The following is a 6,895-nucleotide window of genomic DNA, read 5'->3' as shown; positions in this document are numbered from 1 at the left end:
CACACCTTTATAGCTAGAAAACTGAAATGTCTCCTCCAGTGGGAACTGCTAAACATGTGGAAGAATATGATGGATTTGTAATAGTGCTGAATGCTTGTTCTCTTGGGTCTCTCCTATATAATATTGGTGCTGAGGCAGAGTGGAAGAGGCTTCAAAAGGAAGATCCCATCCTCCAATGAGATACATCACTCAAGTAATGATTCACAATGTGACAAAGATTATCAAAGTAGCTACAGCTGGGCTTTGCGAATTGCTGAATAAGCAGCCAGAATTGGATGGGGTGGTAGCTTATGAATTGTCCAAGCTGCCATATGCCTTTTAGAATTCAAACTACTCTTAACTAACTTACTTTGACAAAAAGAACAAGAGTACTTGTGGCACCTTAGAGACTAACAAGTTTATTTCAGCATGAGCTTTCATGAGCTACAGCTCACTTCTTCACATCTGAAGAAGTGAGCTGTAGCTCACGAAAGCTCATGCTGAAATAAACTTGTTAGTCTCTAAGGTGCCACAAGTACTCTTGTTCTTTTTGCGGATACAGACTAACACGGCTGCTACACTGAAACCTGTCATTACTTTGACAAGTTTGTTACCAAAGCTGATGCTGCATTAGAGGAGCTGTAGGCTCCTCTGTAGCTACATGGCTTTATTACAGATCTGTATTTTTCGGGGAGGAGGTTGCCTAGATAGTTGCCTGATTTTTTTGCTTTCTTGGAGGGGGGGGGGGAGTTCAACCAATAAAGCAGCATTTACCAGAAGTGTGTGTATGTCTAGTGTGTTTTATCTCACCATTCCAACATGCCCCATTAGGCTCAAAATACATTAATCACAGGGCCTTGCCTAGTGGAGTTTGCAATGGAGACTTACACAGGTAACCAGAGCTCTGGATTCATGCCAGCCTCATAGTACTTGCCATCCTTATCACTTAGTAAATGAAGCAATTATCTCAAAATACAGGAGACTCAACAAAAGCAATTTAATAGGATTATCTTTACACATTTTACCTTTGTACCCTTACTTTCTGAATCTGGCTGAACCCACCCTCTTGTTTGCCCTCGAGAGGTGGTGTAATCATTTCCATAGAGTATATGGGGCCTAAAGAGCCAAAGCGTGAACATGAACCTGAAGCTGTCAGACATTAAACAAAAAGAACAGGAGTACTTGTGGCACTTTAGAGACTAACAAATTCATTTCAGCATAGGCGTGATGGGCATGAGTGAGTGATAAGCATTAAACAGTTTAAACAAAGAGGGGGCAGCATTTGGAAACCAGAGACTTCAGTCTGTGTAATGGCAAACAACAGAAACAAATGCTAAAGCCTAGAGAGTCATTGATGGGGATACACAAGAGAAAAGGAGCTAAAACAAGTCATAAGGCACTTACCCAGGAAAGTCTGTAAAACCAAGTTAGGTTTTGGTTGTCAAATTCCCATTTAAAGAGACATGATACCAGTTAGTCTTATTTCATTGGACATCCCTTCTTGGGGGGGGGGGGGGGGGGGCGGGGGGGGGGGGAGAGACAGGCTTGTTTTGCTGATCAATTGCAAGATGTTAAGAATGATCACCTTTCCTGATAGACGGAGAGGCAGGGTAGGAAATACAGCTTTGTTGATGTTCCCAGGGCTTCAGGAAGCAGGTCAGCTACAGCCGGATGCTCTGGTCTGGCAGGTCAGTCGTGACAGCAGTTACCCTGGCTCATCAGCTGATCTGGGACCCTCTCAAGCTGAGCAGAGCTGGATATGCTATCTCATGACATCACACTATGCTAACATCAGCTGGTACAGATGACCTTAGGATCACATGGAAAGCAGAGAGAGGATACGAGGAAAACCAGCAGACAGGGACACATGAGGGCAGAGAAGACAGTTAGATCTTGGGTCTCCCGCAGGAGTTTCCATTCATGTGGCCATGATCATGTAGCTCAGATCACAGTGCAGTTGCATCATGATGCAAGGACTCGGCAGTCCTGCGCAAAGGACGAAAGTCCTGGTGAGGGAGCCTGATGGCCTTTACGCTCCACATTCCCTGCAGTTGAGCTCACAATTAGGGCAAATTTGTGGCCCTATTGCTATAACAGCTGTTTCTTGCAAACGAGAAAGGTACAGCACTTTTCATACCAAAGCCATGGACACACAGGCTTTAACTCCATGACCTCTAGCCTCAGAAGCAGGAGCCCTACCCCTGTGGTCATGGCTGAGCCAGTCAGGCCACACAGCTCTTCATACATTTAAAATGGTGCATTTCACTTTTCATAACCAGTACGTGTGTGTCTGGAACAGAGCCCACAGCCTCCCCTAGCCCCCGGTCATGCCCTACGACAGCAACTCAGCCTTACATTTCTCACAGAAAGAAATTTGTGCATTGGTTACAAGCAGCCTCTTACCGAGGTAAAAGTCCCCTGTCACTTTCATTGCCAGAGCATCTTTGGGATGAGAACTTGTGACCTTTGCTGCACTGACTCCAGCGCCTCGGCCTTGGAGCAAGGACTTCGTCAACGATGCATGAGGAGTTATCTTAGAAGTGGCCAGGTCCCAAACCTATCCCCACTACTGCAGGAACGAGTGGTTCAGCTGGCACCTCAAGCCTGTAAAGCCAGAACTGGCCCCGTTCATGAAGCATGCTGCCTTTTCCAGTTCTAGGAGAAGTCTGCCATCTGGTACAGGTATTTTCACCACGTGAGAGACAGAATTTGCAACTGGCAATTCTTGCAACCCACGTAGACCACACCCTTGCCAGAAATACAAGACCTAACTGGCGCATGGGGCTTGAGCTCACTATTTGCCAGGGAGGATTGCTGCATGCTACTCAGAACTTTCACCTGAGATGTTATTTTGTCATTTTTGTGTTACACAACCATCCTGTATGCGTGTCAGGAACAGAGCCTGTGACTGCCTGTGACCCAGGCCACAACCAGGATATGTTTTATCTAGCACACACACTAGATCCTGCAGGCTCAAAACCTGCATTTAAAAGTCTCTTCACCTCAGGGGTGTGAAGAAACCCTGCCAGGTGCAGTGCTGACACTGCTTAGCCACATGTGGGTTGAGTTATGATTGTCTCCTGGAGATGGGGTGGGGGGAGGTGTTGACTCTTAACTCTAATGACACTTTAAAGGGAAAATTTCTAGTAATTGTGCATGCCCAGAGGGCAGAAATTGCACTGGGCCTACATGTCCTGCCTCTGTCTTCACTGCAGGATGCTGAATGCAACTAACGTTACTAACCAGAAGTTGGGTCGCTGTGTCGAGGCTGCAATTGCCCCTGCTCTTGGGGCAGAGCCCCTGCCAGCAGTGGGGAATGTGCCTTGGATGATGCGTAATCCTCTAACTTTGTCATCCTGGCCCCTGCTTTAGAACGGTGCTTTGACTCTTCCTGGAGAGTAGGCCGGGGCTGTCAAATGCAGCCCACTTCTCCAGGCCAGGCCACCTGCCCTCTAGAGCTCACCCAGAGGCAGACAGATCTAGTGTGTAGCTTAACAGCTCTTGAGCAAGTTTAGCAAGGCCTGGCTAGAAAGTGAGAAGGTGCATGAGGGGCTTTCTTATTACCTCACCCCTAGAGTGATTAGACAGCAAGTGTGAAAAATCGGGATGGGAGTGGAGGAGGGGGTAACAGGAGCCTTTATAAGAAAAAGACCCCAAAATTGGGACTGTCCCTATAAAATTGGGACATCTGGTCACCCTACTCATCCCTCCTTGCCTGTCTCATATGGGACCAACACAGCTACAAAGCCACTGCCTGCTCCCAAGTGTCTAGAGCGTCCCAGCAGTATTATGAGGGAGCTATTCCAAGAGCCGGTTGAAACTTTTTCAAGTTATTTCCCCCCCCCCCCAATGAGATTTATTTTTTTTTTGCCATAATTGTCGAGGTCAATTTTTGGCACTTATTCCGGTGTTTTAAAAAATGATCCATTTATTACTGATTGAAAATGGAGTTCCAATCTGGCCTGTGCTTGCTAGGGGCTGTCAAACCAGCCAGGCTCACCAGGCCATGCAGCATGTTCTAGCCATGCCCCTGTTTGAGAAGGGGTGGTACAGACCCAGGGAAGCCTGCCCCAGAGCATCTCCAGCTGCCCTCTTCAGGCCCATGTAAGTCCCCCTTTGTGCCACCAGAGCAGCTTAAAGCTTTCGTGCCAGGATCTGGCCCCCGGTGTTTGACAAAAGGTGATACACACTCATTAAGCACTGTGGCCGCCCCCTACAGCCTGGCTCCTTATCTGCCCTCCCATGGCAGTCCTGCGGCCAGGAGTCCCAGCCCTCTCGCCCCAAGGACTGGTGTTTGGCCCTTGCTGACCAGGTTAGAGATGGGGCAGGGGCAGATGGGGGAAGATTCTTGCTGAGCTGTCTCTCACCTTTAGAGCTGGCCAGGAGCACGTCTATCTCCAGATCATTGGAGGAAAACAAGAAAACTAAATTAGTTTACCTACAAGACAGAACCTGAGCCTGCAACTCCCCTGAACTGCCTGGGGGGTAGCAAGGTTGGCGCCTCATCAGATAATAAAGAGAATTGGCCCAAGCTAGATAATAATGAATTTATTGGGTTCGCTTCATCTCTGCCTTAAAAAGGAGGTGAGTGTTTCACCAGTGGGGAAACTGAGGCACAGAGCAGGGACGTAACTTGCCCAAAATCACCCAGCATACCAGGGGCGGAGCTGGAACTAGAACTTATGGATCGTGAGGGTTCAGGGCTCTATCCGCTAGGACACACTGCCTCCCTTAACCTTATATTGGATCAGCACCACCTAAACTTGAGGATGGCGGCCAGGCAGTATTCTGGAAAGCATCGTTCTGGGGGCTCCTTGGGCTTTTCATAGCTGTACCCCAAAGGCAGCTGCTGCTGTCCGGGCAGTACTGCCCATTTATAAGGGGAACAGCTTCAGGTCTCAAATTCCTAAACTGCAATCCCCGCAGTATCCAGGCGATGGCACCAGCGTAGCACAGATGCTGCCTAGGCCAGGTTTAGTTGGGAGGTGGGACTAGATAGCTTTTAAAATTCCGTTGCTTTTACCATGTAGCCCTACTTAGCTAAAAAGCATTTCAGAGTTCCTCCTTTTCCTCTTGCATATTGCTAGCATTTGCCTGTTACGATGTTCCACCTCTTTTTAAATGGAGTTTGTATTACAAAAAATAATACAACAATAATTTCTTGATGTTCATCAGGGTCCAGCTGTTTGTTAATCCAACTACAGTATCTGAACTTGAATTCTCTCTTTATATGTCCATATGCTATGAGATGTAAATCCTTCAAATCTGGCTTTGGTAGATCCATTTTCCAGTTACAGAGAAATAGCTGCACGACCCTGATCCTTGCGCCAGAGTAGAGAAAGATTTGGGGGGGAATAGGAACTCAGACCTATTACCTAGGATACGTAGTTCAAAGCGCTGGTCCATAAAGGGTGGACCATTTTGAACCAGTTGATTGTCCTTTTTAGCCGAGCCCTTAATATCCTTTGATTGTCCTTTTTAGCCAAACCCTCCTTTGGGGCAGGAGGGCTAGCTCAGTGGTTTGAGCATTGGCCTACTAAACCCAGGGTTGTGAGCTCAATCCTTGAGGGGGCCATTTAGGGAACTGGGGTAAAAGTCTGTTTGGGTATCAATCCTGCTTTAAGCCAGGAGTTGGACTAACCAACCTTCTGAGGTCCTTTCCAACCCTGATATTCTATGATAGCACACAAAGATTCCTTCAATCCTTTTGGAAAGGCTCCTTTGCAGTGTTTTAAGTTCCTTTCATGCCTAACTGTGACATTTGCAGCAGAGTGAGGAAAACCAACTAACCGGAATATACAACAACTGGAATCATAGAACCAGAGGGTTAGAAGGGACCACAGGGGCCATTTAGTCTAACCCTCTGCCAAGATGCAGGATACGTACATGCTTCACTTGAATCCCATGCGCAGTGAGTCCCATTGACTATGTCTGAAAAATTCATGTACTTAAAGCTACTTGTGTAAATCTGTTTCCAGACTCGTCTACAATTTTTACGGTGTAATTTCTTTTCTGGATCAAACTTGAGAGGCACTTTGCCCTTTGAAATCAAGAGACCTATGGCCCAGAGTCAAAGCCGGTGTTAGCCACCATATCTTAATGGATTGCAGGGGAGCCCTGCCAATTTACAGCAGCTGAGGATCTGGCCTTTGATATCTAACTGATCTAGGTTTTCTAGGTGACTTTTTCAGTGCAATGCAAGCAAATAGAGACTATGTTAAAATTCCCCAGAATTCAGCGTTATCTGCCCACCGGAAGATTCCAAAGCCAGAGAACGGCTTCAAAACTAGGTGTAGAAGATTTCACATTTATTTTCAAGAGCACCTGCAGTCGGACAGGATATGTCTTAGTGGGCTGAAGCTGGGCTGGTTACAAATTTTTGCTGCCAGTCAATATGAAGTTAAATGGACTGTATATGTGGCATAAAGGAGGGGAAAAGAGGAAAGATAAAGGAGAGTCATTTCTAGTGGCACAGGGGGTGAGGGAGGATCTTGCTGCTTGGTGTTAACTGGTTAGAGCAGGGGTGGCCAATCTATGGCTCTGGAGCCAAATGCAGCTTTTCAGAAGTTAATATGCAGCTCCTTGTACAGGCACCAACTCTGAGGTTGGAGCTACAGGCGCCAACTTTCCAATGTGCCAGGGGGTACTCACTGCTCACGCTCTGGCTCTGCTACAGGCTCTGCCCCCCACTCTACCCCTCTCCGCCCCCTCCCCTGAGCCTGCCAGGCGCTCACTCCTCCCCCCTCCAAAGCCTCCTGCATGCCACAAAAAGCTGATTGGGAGGTATGGGGAGGCGCTGATCAGCAGCCGGTGGGTGGGAGGCACTGAGAGCGCATGCGGGCGCTGATCGGGGGCTGCTGACATATTACTGTGGCTCTTTGGCAATGTCCATTGGTAAATTCTGGCTCCTTCTCAG

At 47.6% G+C, this 6,895-nt stretch overlaps 1 long non-coding RNA gene across 1 annotated transcript; it reads right to left on the bottom strand.

Moving 5' to 3' along the window:
• Positions 1–134: 134 nt before the first annotated feature.
• LOC115656026 lies at positions 135–776 on the bottom strand. Its single transcript, XR_004001563.1, has 2 exons — positions 577–776; positions 135–348 (listed from the first exon to the last, which is right to left on the bottom strand). It is a non-coding gene; the product is annotated as an uncharacterized LOC115656026 (long non-coding RNA).
• Positions 777–6,895: the final 6,119 nt, after the last annotated feature.

The sequence above is a fragment of the Gopherus evgoodei genome, chromosome 8 (assembly GCF_007399415.2).
Source record: "Gopherus evgoodei ecotype Sinaloan lineage chromosome 8, rGopEvg1_v1.p, whole genome shotgun sequence".
Lineage (NCBI taxonomy): Eukaryota > Metazoa > Chordata > Testudines > Testudinidae > Gopherus > Gopherus evgoodei.
The sequence above is the reverse complement of the archived record's forward strand: the minus strand, read 5'-3'. Positions and strand labels throughout refer to the sequence as shown.